At 45.7% G+C, this 20,275-nt stretch overlaps 1 protein-coding gene across 5 annotated transcripts in view; it reads left to right on the forward strand.

Moving 5' to 3' along the window:
* Nucleotides 1-20,275, forward strand: part of LOC309844274 (nuclear body protein SP140-like protein) — a 73,882-nt gene that overhangs the window by 27,807 nt on the left and 25,800 nt on the right. For 4 of the 5 annotated variants that reach the window (XM_082690855.1, XM_082690859.1, XM_082690856.1 and 1 more), the window contains one exon: nt 16,563-16,640. The gene's annotated coding sequence lies outside the window, so the exon portion shown is untranslated. Of the gene's footprint in view, nt 1-13,369; nt 13,508-16,562; nt 16,641-20,275 lie in introns of those variants that run through there. The other variant, XM_082690854.1, reaches the window with a different exon arrangement.

Consider the following 20,275-nt stretch of genomic DNA (forward strand, 5'->3'; position numbering starts at 1 on the left):
TTCCTGGGATCTTTTGGAACTGGTAGTGGCCATGTTGACCCAGTTCTCGTTCCCAATGGAATGAGAGGGGGAAGTCAGCGGGGAGATATTAAAAAAGGAAGTGACTCATCTGGCATGTTCATAAGCCCTTTACCTCTGACTGCAGACTTCACGCTATCCCTTTTCTACCTTCCTAGAAGACAGATTAGGTGCCTGGAGGCACAGCACCCATCTTCCAACCATGAGGACAAAAGCCAGGGGCTGAGTATGCTGGAGGAGGAGGGGACAGGGAGGCTAGCTGACCCGAGGAATTAGCGCCAGTCCTTGACTGCCGACTCAAGCTTCTTTTTCTGTGTGAGATTTAAAAAAAAAAATAAAAAAAAAATCCTTTCTTTGTTTAAGCTCTTGTGATTCTAGTTTTCAGTCCCCTGCAGCCAAACATGGTCCTAACTGACACACAGCTCTTCCTACACAAAATCTGGTAGCTCCTTCTGAAATCTCAGCACCTAACCAGCCCCAAAGCAGCTTTGCCCATGCATGACTGGGCTTCTGCCCTGACCCCACCTCACTGAGGTGATGGCCCAGAGGTGGGCGGGTGGTGGGGGGTCACATGTTCAGAGAAGGTAGGTGACTTGCCCTGTATCACACAGCTGGTAAGGAGCAGAGTCAAGCATCCAAGTTGGATTTTTTGTCCCAGGGACACCTTTTATTCTCCAGTACTAGAGCTGGATGGGGGTGTGGGGTGGGTGAGCAGAGATGAGGGGGTTCACAGCCCAATAAATCTGATATTATTTCCTAGGAATAATAATAATAAATAATAATAATAATAATAATAGAGCAAACTCACTGAAGACTTTGCCAAATGTTACCTAAGTGAGGCCTACCATGATTACTTCTTCAGATTTCAACCCATATTTCCTGATCCCCCTTACCTTGCCTTCCCCTCCCGCCCCATAAATGGATCACCTTCTAGGACACTATACAATTTACTTGTATTACATTGACTGTGTGATGTCTGCCCCCTGTCCCCCCACCCCCAGGATAAAGCCCCACACAGATAAGGGTCTTGATCTGCTTTGTTCTTTCACATGTTTCTAAAAGCCTGAAATAATGCAGGTGCGCAGAAGGCATTTGGCGAACTGAATTAATAGCTATGTGTCTTGAGCACCAAGTGTTCTGGGCTGACTTGCGTCCCCCCCAAATTCACACGTTGAAGTCCCCCCCCCCCAGTAGCTCAGAATATGACTATATTTGGAGATAGGGCCTTGAAGAGGTAATTAAGTTAGAATGAGGCCGTTAGGATGGATCCTGATCCCACTAGAAGAACTCATGAGGACACAGACACACAGAGACAGTGTGAAGATTGAACAGGGAGATGTCCAACACCAGCCCAGGAAAGAGGCCTCGGACCAACCCTGCTGACATCTTGATCTCAGACTTCCGGCCTCCAGAATCACGAGAAATAACTCTCCATGGTTTTAGCCACCCGCCAGTGGCCCCAGCCATGGCACCTGTAGCACACGGACCCAGCAACCATGCCTGGCACAGTCAAGCCAGTTTTCGTAGGCGTTGTCTCATTTGATCTTAACCACAACCTGGGAGATAGTACCTACGCCGCAGAGGCAAACACAAAGGCCCGGAAATGCTGATGGGGGAGCCCGAGGACAGCTATCTCTTGGGGTGCTGGGCCTCATTGGGCCGGGGGGCAAAAGCCTTAGTCACTAACCCATCAGATCCCCCCCTTACCTGGAGTTCTGTGGGCAATCAGGCCCATCCTCTATCTGCCCCACTCCCAAACCCACCCCTCAACAGGCCTGTGCTGACCCCTTGTGCCCCAACCTACTTGCTACCAGAAGTTGGTTTTGTTTGTTTGTTTTTTAAAGATTTTATTTCTTTGACAGAGAAGGAGAGAGAGAGATAGTGAGAGACGGACCCCAAACAGGGGGAGTGGCAGGCAGAGAGAGAGGGAGAAGCAGGCTCTCTGCTGAGCAAGGAGCCCAAACTAGGAATGGATCCCAGGACCCTGAGCTAGAGGCAGACGCTTAACCCACTGAGCCACCCACGTGTCCTGCCCCCTTTTAAAAAAGATGTTATTTCTTTATTTGATAGTACCAGCAGCTTTGTCCAGAGTTCTGTCATCTGAGGCCCTGCCTGGGCTTCCATGGCCCAATTTCAATGCTGAGGCCAAAGGAGGGAGGAGAAGTAAGACAGTTTTGGGGAAGACGCATTCCCTCAGCGAAGAGCCCACAGTTCTGCACTACTGCTCCTAGCCACTGCTAACGTCAGGCCAGTTCCTCGTACGTGCCAAGCCTGGTGTCAAGTGCCTGATATAGACTTGCTCATTCACTCCTCTGACCAGCCCTGCAAGATGGTCACCGATACTGTCACCATTTTACAGATAAGGAAACTGAGGCTCAGAGAGCTCAAGCCACTTGAGCCCTCAGCTAGCGAGTGGCTGGGCTGGGATCCCACCTGACTCCAGAGCTGGTTCGCATCCCCATTAACTGACATCAGTTGTATACCCTGCCATGTGCTGTCTTAGGCTGAGGTTGGTTGGGAACATTCCCCAAAGCCCCCCGAGCTGGAGAGAGAATTGGGAAGGAAGTTTGTGGAGGAGAAGATAGAAGCTGCCAGCCAGTGTGACAAAGACTGGAACTCCTGAGCGAGTGCGTGGCTGGTCACCTCTCCTCTTTGCTCTCCTTGCTACTCAACAACATCTCCCTGGGAGCTGAGGCCATCCTTTCTGTCTAATTTCCCCCTCAAGGCCCCCTTGTGCTTATCTCAGTCGGGTTCACAGGGAAGACAGAGGTGTCCCCTGGCCCTAGCTCTGTGTCATCTGTGTCTGGTTGTGAGACACCATGGCCAGCCCACAGTAGGGGGAGGGAAGCCCCTGGGGCCGGACTTGTCCAGGCCTTTCCCAGAGGAACAAGGACAGCCCGGAGTCAGTCTGAAGCAAGTACCGGCTGCTGAGCTGCCTGTGCTCTGTGACAGTGTGGGGCTGTTTCACTTTGTGCTCCAAGAGCCCTGAGGAGAGGCCTTCGGAGGCTTTGACCATCTGCTCTGTAAGCTCGGCTTCAGGCTCCGCAGCCTGGGACACTGGGGTTCAGAGTCTCGGTGAAGGTGAATTGGGGCAGTCCCTTCTCTACTCCTTCCAGAGGGCAGCTCCCCATGACCTCATGGCCTCTCCCAGGTGTGGGGGTAGCAGGGTCTGGTGGTAGTGGTGTGCCCCCCACATCTGATGGGCCTCGCTGTGTTGGGGGAGGGGTGTAGGGATGGAGTGCAGGTGCCCAGGAACATGACTCTTCCTGCGAGGGAGCCTGCCCCCTGTCAGCTACCAGGAGGTGCTTGGCATGGGAAGAGGGCAGTGGTGTCAACAGACCGGGGCTCAGAGGCAGGTGGACTGGATGGCCTTGGTGGGAAGCCAGAGGGCATGACAAGGCGGCACAAGGCCACACCCACTTGCTGGAGTCTGAGGAAGTGACCAGGCCCCAGCTCCAGTGCCCGGCAGCCACTGCAGAGGCCAAGGGCTGTGCCCAAGCTGCGGCCTACAAGGGCTGGCCTGGGTCCGGGCTGATGGAGGACAGCCTCATGGGAGGGCATGTCCTTGTGTGTTGGAGGGGGGGCTCTCTTGGCAGGGCTTTCACCTTCTAACCACACTTATCCCACTGTACAGGCTGGCTTCTGGGCTCTTCTTTAGAAAAAAGCCGTGTAACAGCCATCCTTTCTGACTCACCCCCCATCACCTGCAACCCCTCCCAACCCCTATCTTCACTATCAGCTCCACAATACCCTGTTTCTCATCTCCCGAATGACTCTGCAGTTCTAGAAATTAGGAGCTGCTGTATTCTGAGAAGGTGCTTTCTGACTCCCCCGGGAAGCATGCCACACATGCCTCGTGGCTCTATGGGAGCTGGAGAGTGGGGCAGGGGCTATCCCAGGAGCAGAGGGCCCCAGGGGCCTACTTGAGATGGCTGTGTAAGGCCAGCAAGACTGTTGAGATCACAGGGGGCCTCGGAGGAGGCAGCAGGGGAGCCTCCATCTGTGGGTAGATGTTCAGGTCAGGATGGGATTGGAGACAGGAGAACAAGGAACTTTTTTCTGGAACAGCCTGCCAAGTGTATTGCTGCTGCAGGGGCCTGAGGCTGTGCTGGGACCTACCCCCCGAGGGGGGCTGTCGGCTGCAGGAGGCATAGCCAGCCTGTGCTGTCTGGTCACCGTAGGGCTGTGGCAGAGGCCTGTGGTTTGGAGATAATAGCCACTGGGGGGTCAGTTCCCCAGCTTGGGGGGAAGAGGCTACTACATCCCCCGTCTGGGGGCCCCTACACAGCTGAAGTCTAGTTTCTCCCTTTCACGAAGAGCCTGGCCTGTGCAGGGTGCCTGGGAGAGAAAGGTGAACAATTCGCAGGAGAAGCAAAAAGCCCCAGGCACCCAAAGAGGTCTTTTTTTTTTTTTTTTTTTTAAAAGATTCAGATGTGGGCTCTAGAGGGGCCATTGCAGTGGTCTGGGGTGCTGAGTGACTGTGAACGGGGCCCTGAGGGCTATATGGCCCCAGACATGGAGACCCAAGGGGCAAGGATAGTGGGAGGTGCATGGGATGGCCTGAGGAGTCACAGTGACAAGGGCAACAGCTAACAGTAATTAGGGATTAGTAATTGTAGGTCCAGTCACTATGGGCGTGAAACCAGATGCTTGGAGGGGCTGGCTCCCGGCCTGGTAAACAGTAGCCATATCACCACAGAGCTGGGCCCCCAGCAAACTGAAAGCCAGCCTGAGTTTTGAGTGTCAGTGAACCCGGGTGGCTCTCTGTCCTCCAACCCCTTCTCTGTCCCCATGCGCGGAGCTGGGCCCTGGGTGCACCCTGCACTCCTCCACAGCCCGGCCCTCCAGAGCCAGGGGCCTGTGGAACAGCCGGCACCACTGTCAGCCTCTCCGCAGGGGACCAAGATGTCCTTTCACCTTGGCCTGGTCTTTTCCACTGGGGGTGACACCAGGAGAGGGGCAGGGGCAAATTCCTTTGCAACTTGGGGGTGATGCCTTCACTACCCAGAGCAGGATCCAGGCTGTCCTTTCTGTTACTCCGAGGGCCCAAGTGTGGTTCTGAGGCACTTTGGAGCACGTTCCAAAACAAGATGAGGAAGCCTCATCCCAGCCCCACCCACAGGAAGCCAGGGAGTCATTTGGATGACTCTCTGTGCCTCAAAATCTGCTCCTTATCCAGAGACGTGTTCCCATCACCTACCCAGGTGTTACTCTTCCCACCCTCTTTCTGACTCCTTTCTCACATGTATCCAGCCGCCTTCTTCTGGCCCTTCCAGACTCTCTCAGATCTTCCCTCCTCTCCTCTGCAGGGTCTTGTCTTCTCCTGCCAGTTGTTACATGAACGTCTCCACGTCTGGCTCCCATCCAGGCTCTCCCCTTCCGGGCCATTCTCCAAAGAGCTAAACAAGAATCTTTTAGAAATGCAAACCCCATGCCAGAGTTCCCCTTAATGACCCCCAATAATCTTTGAGAAAAAACCCAAATTCCTTAGCAAACCAGGCGCTCTGCCCCTCGATCCTTCTCTCTCCCACCTGTCCGCCTCCCGGACTTCCGGGTCCAGGCCCACTGACGTCCACCTGAAACCTGTGGACCTCGCTTTCTTGGAACTCCCACACCTTTGTACCTGCTCCCCATCCTGGAACGCCCAGGCACCTTAAGCTGTTTTTTCCCCTAACTCTGGCTCAATGTTTTCATCACTATCTTACTTTTGTTCATTTATTTATTTATTGACCAGCAGTGACCACTGTTTGCTGGCTGTAGGCGTGACGCACGATGGCCTCGCTCAGGGGTTTCCGCGGGTGGGAGGTTTTCCTCTATTCTCACTCTGCCTGCTCTTCATGCGGACTTCCCAGTGCCCGTGATGAACACATAGGTAGTCTGTGTGTAACCGTGTGTTCTGCTGGTTTCCCCTGTTGTATCCTCATAAATGATATTAGGTGCTTCATAAGGGTGTTAATGAAAATATCTAATACGGAGCAGCAAATCTCCTTTCAAAGCTATAGATCCAAGGGTGTGAATTTCAAACAGGGTTTAATTATTCCACCATTGAAGTTTGTCCTCAGCCTCCTTTCTGCCTCATGGCGGACGCGTTCGCCAATTCCAGAAACCCACCACCTTGGTGACCCTCGTCCCTCATGATCCAGTTATGCTCCATTTATTCCATTTTCTCCTCTTTGCTTCTGTAGCAGAATCCATATGCGGGTGCATCTCAGATGTGTCTAGACACGGGGGTGCTGAGGTGGGTCCCAGGGGGTGCATACTGAGGCCTCGTTGGCATCAGTTCTGTTCTTTGTTTTGCATTTGGCATCTGTCCTTGAGCTGTCACTGAGATGAATTCTCAGCAAGTTGCAGAAGACAGGAGGAGACAACCATTGGGTGCAGGCGCTGGTGGTTTCATTCATACCCAAGGGCTCCTTCCCCCTGCAAATCCCAAACCTCAAGGTCCCTCCTCGAGGAAATAGCACCTTAAGGAAGGAGGTGGTGGGTGTGCAACGTATCCACCCACTTCCCACTTCCTTCCTCAAAAGTGGGGAGGGACTCGAAGAGAGGGTAGACTTGGGAGAAATGTCCCATTATCAGAAGAGCCGTTATCCACAATGAGTCTTTGAACATGAAAATAGCCCTGTGGGGTCCAGGTTGGCGGTAGGAAGTCCTGGGTACTTTGTTCTTCATAATAAAGTAGGGAGGAATATTTTTGGAGTAGGAGTGGGGGTGGAGTTCTGGACATCAACAAAGGGGGAGAGTGGGGAGGGTAGAGGTAGCGTGAGCCATTGGCAGAAGGGTCAAGGGACCGTTCTAATTCACTTTGGTGGGGTGGACCTGTTTGTCTCCCTACACTTTCAATAAAGTAGGCTACACCCAAATCGGAGTGTTTACCCTAGAAAAGAAAGGGAGGCTCTTTCCATGCCGTGTTCAAATTCCTGTCCCCTACCTGGCCCTTGGGGAGAGGCTCTGCGGGGAGGCAGCCGCCCTTACCCAGAACCTGCCTTCTTGATGTGACCACCAGCCAAGGGGTCAGTGCCTGGTACAGCAGACAGTTTTGAAAAGAATCACCTTTGAGGAGCAGAGACTCTTGGACAAACCTGGGGACAAACCCCCACCCCTCCAGGAACACATTTGGCTCTTCAATCAGCACCTGGGGTAATCTTTAGCTCAATAGACTGAAAAAGAAAAATTCTTCCCCAACTGGTCTGGGACAGAACTTTTTTGTGTGTGATGAAATGTATAATTTTCTTCCAGGAAGAAGTCAGCATTCCTGATGAAACACACAAGCAAATTTCCGATGAATTTCAGTAGAACTGAGACTGGGGGGAAACCAGTGTCCTGTCTGCCCAGTTGCCTTGAAGAAGGAAGGAGGCAGCGGCTGTGCCCGTGTCTAGGGGAGGAGACATGGAACTAACTCTTTCCTAGCTCCTCCCACGAAGAGAAGCTATCACACAAATAATATGCCCTAAATATCACACAAGTAAATGCCCTAAAATAACAATAAAACATGCGGTAGAGGGCTCACTTGTGTCTTAATGGACACCAGCAGAAACAGGCTCACGGTGACTGTGTGGTGAGATGGGTCCTGGGTGGCAGCGCCATACCCTGAGGGGGGAGGAAGCTGAGCATGTGAGGGTGACCCTCGGTTTCTTTGTACAGATGGTAGTTACTGTGCCTCCATCCCTTGAAGGTGGTGATGATCAAATAAGACAAGGATTAGGTGGGAACATACCCGGAAAAGCAGAAGGCAACTGGGGATTCAGGGATTTATTATTCCTATCATCGGATTCAGACCTCATCTGCCCCACCCCAGTGAAGCTCTAGACGCAAGTTCTACTCCAGTCTTCTGGAAATAGGTCTTCTTTCCAATGGCCAGCAATTCTCCAACCACCCACCTTCAAACACCCTGTGCATTTTCTCTGTGAGTGCTCCAGCTTTGAAGCCTCTGCAATACATAACTTCCTTCCTCCCTGCAACAGCTTCCTGAGTCTCCTGAGGCCTCCGCCCCAGGCTCCCCAACATTCAGACCAGCACAGCCACTCCCCAGCAGGCCACCCCTGCTCCGTTTTCAGCTGGGCCAAGGCCACCGGAGCTGGTACTGGGAGAACGGAGGCAGTCACCTTCCTAGCCCACCGCAGTCCCTGCCAGGCTCCTCCACAACCCCCAGCCCAGGATCGGGCGAGGTCTGCGTCTCTGGGCTGATGATGAGATAGCTCATGGTTGTTAGGTCTGCTTGAATAAGCCCTTTTGTCCCAGAGAATTTTCCCATGTCAAACATTTAGTCTGTTGTGTTATGGGTCAGTGAGCAAGGAGATAAGTCTGCATTCTTAAACAACCTTGTGAACGCAAGACATCTGTCTGAAAGACAATCAAACAACATCTGTCACACTGTCCCCAACTTTGAAGACACTTTCTTAAGAAGCAAATCATTATTTTATGTTTTCGTTCTGAAAGAAAGGCATTTTCTTTGAAAAATCCAAATAGTACAGAAATGTATACTTTCGAAGAGGGAAGTTCCTCATAAATCTGTGCCTCCCTTTCCCCCCTCCCCCAAGGCCTGATAACTATCGTGAATACTTTGGTGTATTCTGCTGAGATATTTCCCCTCTGTACCTGCTAACATAGACAAGTATTATTATTTTCACCCTCCTCTCTATCACCAGACCTTAGGTCTTGTTTGGCAACTTGCTTTTTAGATTTAATGCATCTTAAACTCCTTTCCCTATTAGGATCTCTCTAATTTAACAATTGCATAGTGTTCCATTGTGTCTATGAATCATTTATTTAATAAGATCCCTACTGACAGATATTTGAAATTCTACCCCCTCTAACGCAGTTTTTCCTATATAGAAACACCACCGCATCTATGTTTTTACATAGTTGTGAAAGTGTCTCTATGAATAAGAAAGCAGAAATTCTGGGTCAAAGGTAGAAGCACTTGAAATGTAGCAGGCATTGTCAAACTAACAAAGCAAGCATTGTTGTTCAGTCTGTTGATTTCCTGAAGGTGGAGAATGCCGGCAGACACCTAGAGGACTCAATGTCGGCAACAAGAAGTGGCTGTGCATCTTGGGTGCCCTTGCAAGAGTGTTTCCCACCTGCTGCAAGGCTTAGGACGTCTTTTGAGTGTGAAGACTAACCCAGGAGAGATCAGAGGCATCAACTATCAGTTGAGTGAATTCCAAGAAACGTGAAGCCTGAGTGACACAGACATATTTTATTTTTTGAAGATGTGATTGGGTTTATTAATATAGTCCTTATAGCAAGGAGAGAGATGCTCCCCTGAATGAAAAGGACGTTTATGAAATTGTCTGTCCGGCACCCATTCTGTCTTTTGGAACAGCACATCTCTTTGGGAAAGACCTCTTTCCAATGCCCGATTCCAGGAATTGGGTTCCTGTAGGATCTACCTAGATTACCGTTTGCCACTCCAGGCAGGGATCAGTGAATAGAATCTCAGGCTAATTAAAAGCCTTCCCTAGAATTTTTTGGATGGGAAGTAAGAGGAAGAGAGGTCTTATTCCAGGTGAAGGGGTTGGAAATGTGTGTCCAGAGGGAGCCAGGGGCCATAGTTTCTGTCCTGCAGAGAAAGATATTTGCAGAGACTGAAGCTCACATCTAAATAGAAACTCAGTCAAGAGGCAAAGAAAGCTCCAGAGCCCAAGCCTTGAGTGAGGCCCTGATTCTTATCATCCCCAAGACCCAGAGGCTTCCAGTCTCTTCCCCTACTTTTGATATATGCCAAAAAATTAGTTTTGCCTGTTTTTGACCTTTGTATAAATGGAGATGTACAATTTGTACTTATTTGTCCTGGTTTCTTTGGCACGACAGTACACGAGCGAGGCTCGCCCAGGTTATTGCCTATAGCACTTTTACGCTTCAACTGCTACATAGTATTCTCTTGATGCTGACAGCCCATGAATAAGATAGTTGGGCCATGTGGTGACTCTAGGCTAACTCTGAGGAACTGCCCAATGGTTCCCCAAAGCAATCATGTCATTTTAAGCTCCCACCTGAAAATATGAGGTTCCAATTTCTCCAATTGCACACCATCCTTGATATTGTCTGCTTTGGATTCTAGCCATCCCAGAGGAGGTGAAGTGATAGTCCACCCCAGAATGATTTGCGTTTCCCTGATGGCTACTGATGCAGAGCAAATCTTCACATGCGCCTTAGACATTCGTGTACCTTCTTTGGAGAAAAGTCTATTCAAACTCTTTGCCCATTTTTAAAAATGGGGTTATTTGTCTTTCAGGTAGATGAGCTCTAAGCGTTCTTTAAATATTCTGGGTACAAGACTTTTATCACCTATATGATTTATAGATATTTTTCTCCTCTTCTGGGGCTGACTTGTGTTTTCCAAAGATCACTCTGGTTATTATTTTGACAGTAGACTGACCATGGGGAGGGGGCAGGGTTGGAGGTTGGGAGAACAGACAGGAGGCTCATGGAATCATCCAGACAAGAGATAATGGCGGTCAAAATGAATTCTGGTTCCCTGAGTTGTAAGGCAGATCCTTGGGTCTGCTCTAAAATCTCTGTCTGGTTCTGTCCCTGGCATTGTCTTTGACTCTCCCTGGCTCTGACCTATTTATTTTTGCCTATAGTTTTGCTAACCTCTGCCTGATTTCATTTTATGTCCATGTCCCCATTTTCCCTTCCATTTCTTTATGTATATTAATTTCATCTTGCCAAAGTGTAGGCAGTTCTGTAAATCACCTCATATCCCCTTTGCAATGGGGATAAAGCATGGGAAAATAAAGATGAAGAGGTGGTAGATCAGAAGATGGATGGAGGGACTCCTGGCTTCTGCCGACTTAGAGAAGTGAGGGTCCTCCTGGTACTAGCCCTTCTGCAGTTATTTATCGGGCTCTGATTTCCTGTTCCACTTCCTGGATCCCCAGTTGCCCATGATGTTCTGGGAGCCAGGTAAGTGACTCAGAAGTGGAGGGATGCAATCAAGTGAGAGCTCTGGGGGACAGCCTACAGATCCCTGAAAACACAGACACTCCATTCTTTTTTAGTCTATGGGCAGTCCCTCCCTAATCTGCATGTCACCAAACTTTGATAGGCAGGAATCATGCCACAGATGGCCCACATTCCTCTCTGGGAGTTAAGAGTCAGGGCTACAAAAGTTCCTGGATACAAAGTCTGTACATATGAATCAAATGAATTCTTACATATTAGAAACAAAATAGTAAAAACAAAAATTTTAAAGAAATATCATGTAGAACAGCCAAGGCTGGGATGAGGAGGTGTGAAAGATTTAAGGAAGTATTCTTTCTCATTCTCTCCTCTTGCCTGACTCTAGTCCTTGCCTTAGGAAATTATTGGGTGGTTGCCTGGGTGGCTCATTCAGTAACTCTTGGTTTCAGCTCAGCTCATGATCTCAAGGTAGTGAGTTTGAGCCCCATGTCAGGTTCTGTACCCAGTGAGGAGTCTGCTTGAAAGGTTCCTTCCTTCTGCCCCTGCTGTCTTCAATTAAATAAATAAATCTTAAAAAAAGAAAGTATGGAAAAATATCAAATACCCAGGAATAAATCTAGTGAAAGATGCTCAATATTTCTGCAGCAAATATTTTGAACATTACTGGGAAAACTTAAAGAAGGACAAAATAAGGGTGTGTGGATGGTTCAGTTGGTCGGGTGTCTGCCTTCAGCTCAGGTCATCATCTTGGGGACCTGGGATCAAGCCCTGAGTGGGGCTCCCTGCTCAGTGGGAAGTCTCCTTCTCCCTCTGTCCCTCCTGTCATGTGTTCTCTCTCTCTCCCTCTCAAGTAAAAAAATCTAAAAATAAAGACAAAATAAGTAAAGATCTCCACCTTGTCTGTGGATTGGAAGATTAAATATTGTTAAGAATTGAATTTTCAGTTCTTCCTAAATTCACCTAAAAATTCATGGCAGTTCTAATAAAAATCCTAGCCGGTTATTTTGTGGCAATTGAGAAAATGATTCTAAAATTTATATGGAAATTTAAATGATTTAGAATATCCAAAGCAATTCTGTATGCAAACAAAGCTAGAGGACTTATATTACCTGGTTTTGAGACTTACGATAAATCTATAGTAATTAAGACAGTATGGTAGTGGTGCAAAAATGGACAAATAGGTTGATGGAATAACAAAGAGAGTCAAGAAACTGCCCTCACATATATGGTACCTGCATTCACTTGTTCCATGGCAAGTCAGTAAGGGAACAATGTTTTTTTTTTCAATAAGTGATGCGGGTCAATTAAACATCCATATGTAACAAACAATCCTGACCCCTACCTCACACTCTTTACAGTGATAAATTGTAGTTCTAAATGTGAAAGTTAAAACAGTAAACATGATGGAATATCTTGATTTTGATGGTAGTTATGTGAACTTGTTAAAAGTTTGTCCATTTTGGGGGCACGGGGTGGCTCAGTGGGTTGAAGCCTCTGTCTTCAGCTCATGTCATGATCCCAGGGTCCTGGGATCGAGCCCCACATCGGACTCTCTGCTCAGCAGGGAGCCTGCTTCCCCTCTCCCTCTCTGCCTGACTTTCTGCCTGCTTGTGATTTCTATCAAATAAATAAATAAAATCTTAAAAAAAAATTTGTCTACTTTGTGGTAGTTCATCTAGTCCCCTATGTTTTAAACTCTTTAAATCTATGAATTATACTTCACAATAAAATTTATTTAAAAATCAAGAAAGAAGTATCAGAACTATAGCTGAAAATGTTTTGAGTTTTACTGCATGTAAATTACACTTGGATTAGAAGATGGAAAAATAAAGTAAGTAAGGCTATTGGGCTGTTGGGAGCTAGCGACCTTGACATAGATCAGCCATCAACCCCAATGCTATGCACTGTGCGTTGGGTGACCTCTGCCCCCACGTACAATTCATCTTACTCTGAGGGCACCATGGGAGGAAGTGGAAAGTTTACTAGGCAGGAAGAAGTCAGAAGAGTTGTGTGATTAGCATCTGACTTTATATAGATTCAGTTTCAAGATGTGACGAGCATGCAGAAGAGAATGGAAAACCCCACTGTCTCCTGTCCCTAGGTTTAGGCAGGAAACTTTGTGATGAATCAAACCCCAGTTACCAGTGTGACTAATATGTTGAATGAACAAGCAGCAAGAAACCAATCTTTTTTTTCTCCTAATGGCAACTCCAACCTGATTTTTCAAATTATGTTATCTTTTCCTGGTGTTTTGGTTTGGGTGTTCTTTGAAGCAGACCCTGAGACATGAGTTTGAGAGCACATGGTTTTTATGGAGACAATCCCTGGACACATTGGTAGGTAGAATGAGGAAGTGAGACAGGAAAGTGAACCAGCCAATGAAGAGGGAGTTTTCAGGCCCGAGAGCGTAGAGCTACCTGACCTGGAGGGACAGGAAGCTGTGCCCTGACCGCACAGCTTCCTGCCCCTCATTGGTTGAAGATGGCTTCCAGACCCTTGAGCTCTGCAGCATTTTCGGTGGGCCTCATTTGAGGTTTGGGTGCTCTCCCTGGCCAGATAGAAGCCCCCAGCCAGAGTCGTAAGTATTGGCAGTGTGCATCCTTGGTCTAGGGTTAATGCCACAGGGTATGGGTGTGACTGTGTCTGTTAAAACTGCTTAAAATCTGAGGAGGGCCCATATTTTTTCCAGGCCCTTTAATTACAAGGAAAGACTCCTGTTAATAATCAAACAAGTTTCATATGCTCTAATATTTGATATTGTATCGCACTTAAATCTTCTCCCTGACATTAGCTGGGGCCTGACTTAGTCTGAGGATCAATAGGGAAGTGATCTGATGGCTTTTCTTTCCTAATCACTTATTTTCCTCTTTTACCATCTGCTTTTTTCAGTTTCTGCAGGGCTGCTGTGCAGGGGAGGAGAGGAAGGCGCAGGAAAGGCTTGGCTTGACCTGTTCCATTGTAATTTCATGCTGGTGTTCTTTGCGTGCCGAGGACCCCCACGTGCTAGGTTATTTTCTCAGGGAGCATTTTTGGGGGTCTTGGCAAGGATTCAGCCACTTTCGGTATCTTGTACCTGCAGTTGTTCCCTTGAAGTGGGTGATGTCTCCTCTTGCTGGCCAACTGATTACCAGTGAAAGACTCCCTTTTCTGTTTTCTAATTCCTTCATCTGCTGTACTCCCATGTGGGTTTCTTGGGTAGAGCCTCCCTCAACAAGACCTGTTTGGGCTCCCTTCAGCAAGCCCACCTCTGGCCGTTGGGAGATGGACATCCCATCCTTGTCCATCAGGACATTCCCACTACAGATAGCCATGTCTCTTCCTTCAGCTTCCAGCATCCTACCACTCAAGGGGTGTGTTCTAGCCACAACCTCCAGCTTTTAGACTCTGCAGATATGGTTCCAGCCATATGTCCTTCTTGTTGAATTCTCCAAGAGGTCCTTTGAAAGCTCCTTGCACTGGCTGGTTTTTGGTTCCCAGCTGGTGGTTCACATTTTCTTCTCTGGAGATCCCACCATTTTAAGGGAGAATCCTGAAAGTCACACTGGCCCAATTTAAGATACCATCCCCCCGCAACTTAACAGTGACTCACAGGTGAGGGAATGGAAGATGCTGATGGGCTAAGCCAACCAGGGTCTGACCTGACTTTGGAATAGGTCCCTTCTTCCCCTGTAGTATGTGGTTAGCTGCTGAAATGATAATAAGAATGTTGTTAGAAAGGTTATATTAGTTATATTAGATGTTAGAAAGGTTATATTAGTTCCTGGGGCAGCCATAACAGAGTACCCCAGACCAGGAGGCTTGAAACAACAGAAATTTATTGTCTGATGATTCTGGAAACTAGACATCCAAAATCAAGATGTTGGCAGGGCGCTGCTCTCTCTGACAGCCTTAAGGGAGAATCCTTCCCTGCGTCTTCTAGCTTCTGGTGTTTGCTGGAGATCCTTGGCATTCCTTGACTTGGAGAAGCCCCCTTCTGGTCACATGGCTGTCTGCACCCGTGTGTCTTGATTCATTGTTTTCTCTCCATGTGTGTCTCTGTTCACAAAATGTTCCCGTCCTTTACAAAGACGCCAGTCATATTGGATTAAGCACCCAGCCTGCTAGAGTCTGACCTCATTGTAACTAATCTGCAATGACCCTATTTCCAAATAAGGTCACATTCTGAGATACTAGTGATTAGGACCTCAACCTATCTTTTGGGGGAGACACCCCAAAACATCTACTTAAAACTATTCTTGAAGCTTATTTTTGCACAGAATTGTTAATTTGATTATGTAACTTAATCATCACGCTTGCATCCAAAATTAAATTCATCTAGTTTTTATAAGCAGCTTCGCTTAAAAAAAAAAAAAGAAATATTGACCCTCTCCGAAATTATTAAAAAGTGTATGTTATCTATTTTGAAGATAAAATATACACCAAAGAGGCATAACAAAAATATTTTTATCCAGGGAGCTTCATGGCAAATATAAGCAAAGCCTCCAAAGGGTAGTCTTGTGGGCACCTGCTCATTCAGTGAAACCCTTCTGGTGGGTTTGGGGAACAGTTATGCATTCTATCCCCATCTTAGAGGAGCCTAGAAAAGCGTCAGAAGAAAATCTCAGTGGAGTGGTCTTTTCAGCTGCTCATATCTCAAGGGTTTCCCAACTGATCTGCCTCCCAATGGTTGTCCTGTGTGTTTTGTAATCCCATCCTTTCTCTCATATCTATCTCTCTGTCTTTCTATCTATCTCCACATGTCTAATCTGTCACTATCTTTATCATTATTTATCTATTATCTACCTATGATACATACATATTTATCCAATCTACACATATTTAAATTTTTATTACATAAATAATTCATGTTTACTATAAATCCAGTAGTTGGGGTAGGGGTCATGATTTTGTTCCCCAGAAGATATTTGGCAATGTCTGGAGATACCTTGTTTGTCACAGTTGGAGGACTCTATTGACATCTGGTGAGTAGAGGCCAATGATTTTGCAAAACATCTGGAAAGACATTGGATGGCCCCACAATAAAGAATAATCTGGCCCCAAATGTAACTTGTGTCACTAGGGCTAAGATTGAGAAATCCTACTTTGGAACAATAGAAAATTCAAAGAAGCAAATGGAAAATCATCGCCTCTGGGCATTTTCCCAATTAACGTTTTGGCCAAATTCTTCCAGATGGCTTTTTACACATACAAGTATATGTGTGAATAATTACAGATGTATAGGGAAAAAATGTGATTATAATTATGCACGCTCTTTTATAACCCATTTTTTTTCACTTAATGGTAATATTGCTCCATGTAATCTTTTCTCATTGAAAAACAAGGGTTTTTTTTTTTTTTTAAACAAAAGCATTACATTTATGTGGTTAAAAATAAGAATTGCAAAAGGGTGTACAAGAAAAACATGTTCTTTCACAAGTGCTTATGTATACTTCAGTAAACGTGATTCTTAAAAAGCCACAAATTGGATTATGCAATAAAACGCTGTATACTTTGCTCTCGTTACTTAATAATATATCTTAAGGCAATTTCCACATTGACGCAGAGATCCACCCCATTCTTTAGACTGGGGCATAACATTACCTATTACCCTATTGATGGATTCGTTCTTTCCATGTTTTTGTTGTCCTAATCAGTGATACAGAACACTTCTACACCACCTCTCAGTAGATCTGTGGATGACACCCCAAGAATTGGAACTGGTGAATTAAAAGGTATGCACTGACGTTTTTAGCAGCTATTGCAAAATTACTCTACAAAGAGCTTGTCTCATTTACCTCTCCCACTGTTCTTCCTCCCCATAGCCTCACCCACAAATATTTAAATTTTGCAAATCTGATTTAATAAAAATGATATCTAGTTGTTTTTTCCTTTGTATTTCTTTAGTTATTAATGAAGTGGTACATTTTTAATGCTTTTTTCCCCATCAACTGTTCATTTCCTCTACCCTTTTTTTTTTCTCTACTGGGTTATTTTTTATGTTGTTGACTAATGTAACCTCAGTGGATTTAAGTAGCTATACATCTATAAATACTTTCTCCTGGTTTGTCTATTCCCTTGAAGAAATTTACATTTTTTACTTGTAAAATTTTAATTTATAATTTATTTATATAATTTTATAATACATTTTTATTTATTTATTTTTATTCTATATTATTTATATAATTTTTATTTAGAAAAAATATAAAATTTTTAAAAATCTTCCCATTTATCATTTCTGGATATGCTATACTACAAAGGCCTTTCTCTCTCTCTCTCTCTCTCTCTTTTTTTTTTTTTAAGATTTTACTTTTAAGTGATCTTTCTACCCAACTTGGGGCTTGAACCTATAACCATGAGATCAAGGGTCACATGCTCTTCCACCTGAGCCAGCCAGGCATGCTATACAAAGCCCCTTTTCATGCCAAGGACACAACTAATTTTATCCATGTTTCCTTCTTCTATGGTTTAATTTTTTTTCATTTAAAAAAAACTGTCTTAAATTTATTTTAGGAGTAAGGGTAAAATGTAACTACTCACCCTGAGACCATTCATCAAATCCTTTGCTTCATTCCACTAATCTGAAATGCACCCTCACCATAGTCTCTATTCCTCAGGCATTTGGGGGCTTTTTCTGGATCTGTTCTGTTTCAGGGATCAGTCCATTTTTGCACTGACACCAAACTGTTTTAAATACAGATGCTATATAATGTATGTTTAGATATAATAAGTCTGATCTCACAAATAATTTATTTATTTATCTTTAAAACATAATTATGTAATAACTCAACTGTATGAAAATGTACAAAGAAAAATACGATGAACACTCAGTTTAAAAAATTACATGTTCTTAGTAAGTTGAAGATCCTGGATTACCTTCCTCTCTTCTACTAGTAATAACTATTCTGACTCTAGTGTTTAGTTAGCATTCCATAAGCTTATAATACTTCTAACTTCTCTTTTTGCTTATGCCTATAATTATATGCAGTATTGTAATTCATGTTTTAAACCTGCTTATTTGTTATAGAAACTATGCACACTCCTAAACAAACCAACTGGTCAACTAGTCTATACAGTTGTGATGATTAATTTTATGTGTTAGCTTGGCTGGGCCATGTGCCTACGTGTTTGGTTAAACATTATTCTGGATGTTTCCATGAAGATATTTTTGGATGAGATTAATATTTACGCTGGCAAATTTTGAGGAAAGAGGACTGCATTTTGCAATGTGGGTGGGCCTCATCTAATCAGTTGAAGTCCTCAATAGAATTTGAGATTGACTTAACCCCAAGGAAGAAAGAATTCTTCCTGCAGACAACCTTTGAACTTAAATGGCAACATCACTCTTCTCTGAGTCTTAAGATTGCTAATACACCTTGCAGATTTTGGATTTGCCAGCCTCCATAATTGCATAGGAATTCCTTAAACTCTCTGTCTCTCTCTCTCTCTTGATCCCATTGGCTCTGTTTCTCTGGAGAACCCTGATAATACATCAGGCCTCTGGCCTTAGCAGCACCAAGAACTGATAGAAAGTTTAAATTATGTTATTCCCCATCCATGGCCCCAGTATCATATTCTAAGGAAGAGTTCCCCCCTTCACCAAGGGAAGGGGTGAAGTGGAAAGTTATCTTTGTTAAGCTTTCAAGAGTAACTGGATAGGAGAGAATTTTCTTGTTGACCAAATAGTTCTTTGGCCCAGGGTTGATCCAGTCTGTGGTCAGCAAAGAAAGGCCTCTCTAGAAGGACCATGTCACAGAAGCAAGACTCCTGCCACACTTTGAGTGACATTTTTCATGATCACAGATCCACAGAGTTACAGTTTCACAAATATCTCCTCCTTATAACTGTCTAGTTGGAGGCACTGTGTTAGTCTCCCAATGCTGCTATAACAAATTACCACAGATTTTTATTTATTTATTATTTATTTATTATGAAATTGTCATACATTTAGCAGTTTTAAACAACACCCCCTTATTATCACCTAGTCCTTTTGGTCAGAAGTCCTAGCTGGGCTCAACTGGGTCTTCAGTTTAGGCTCTCATGAAGCTAAAAATTAAGGTGTTGGATGGATCAATTCTCATCGGGAGGCTCTATAAAGAATCTGCTTCCAGGCTCATTCAGTTTGTGGGCAGAATGCAGTTCCTTGTGGTTGCAGGGCTGAGGGTCCCATGTTCCTGCTGGCTGTCAGCTAGAAGTGCTTCTCAGCTTCCAGAGGACACCTGCATTTCCAGACTTGTGGCCCAGACTGCCATCTTTCAAAGCTAACAATGGTGTAGCTTGTCTTTCTCACGCTTAGCTTCTCTCTGCCTTCCTCTTCTGATTTCAAGGGCTATGGGATTATGTTGGTTGGGTTCTCCCAGATAATGCAGGATCTCCCTATTTTAAGAGCTGCTGATTAATAGCCTTAATTACACCTATAAAGTCCCTTTTGCTCTGCAAGGTAATACAACCATAGGTGTGACACCAGAAAGAGAAGCCAAAATTCTTCCTACCACAAAAGACCATAGAGGTTTTTCCCAGACAAAAGGACTGGCCTCATTCAAAATTATGTTCAGAGCTCATCTCTTGAGAGAACGAAAATTGCTCTTCAGTGGACAATTTTTCCCACTTGAAGGAATCAAGGATTGTGGGATCACCAGCATGCAGACACAATGTATATTCCAGGCAGTGGGGATGGAGCAGAGACTAGAGAAGGGAGTGCCCATTCTGGGGGCAGAGCTGAACAAACACACCAGTTGCATGAGGACTCTGAGATGCCCCTGGGAAGGGGTTGGGGACCATCTCAACCTATCATCAAGACATTATAACAGGAATTCAAACAGAAACAATGAGTGAGACAAAGAGCAGGAAATGATGGTGGACTTTGGGAAGGCTGCAGGAGAGACTTTCCAGGAGTTGCTGTGTAGAGGTCTGGCTTGAGAGAGCACTCAAAGAAGGCAGAAGAAGGGGTCCTTCATACATTCAGGAGTCTTCCATTTAGGGGAGGGAAGGATCATGTGGGATAAGGAAATAGAGAGACAGCTGAGAAAACGAATGAAGGGATGGAAGTGGTGGACCCAGAGTAAAGGATGTAGGAGAGAGAAGCATAAGGACAGAAAACCATGAAACAAGAGGAATATTCTAATTCTAAAGGAAATTGCCGTGAATATTATTTAAATCAAGTTTTTGGATTTTCTGGCAAAATCCATAGCCTCCAGCCGGCCCTAGGTGTGTGTGTTGAGGGGTGGGTGTGGGGGCTCACAGCAGACCAGCAATGGACCTTTGTCCTCCCCAACAAAAGCTGTGGAAGTTTCCAGCATCTCACAGCTTCTTTCCCACGTGCTGGGTCTCTGACTTCTCTGCCTGTCAGATTCCTCTGCACACTGGGAGC

Source organism: Mustela nivalis (assembly GCF_964662115.1).
Source record: "Mustela nivalis genome assembly, chromosome: 11".
Lineage (NCBI taxonomy): Eukaryota > Metazoa > Chordata > Mammalia > Carnivora > Mustelidae > Mustela > Mustela nivalis.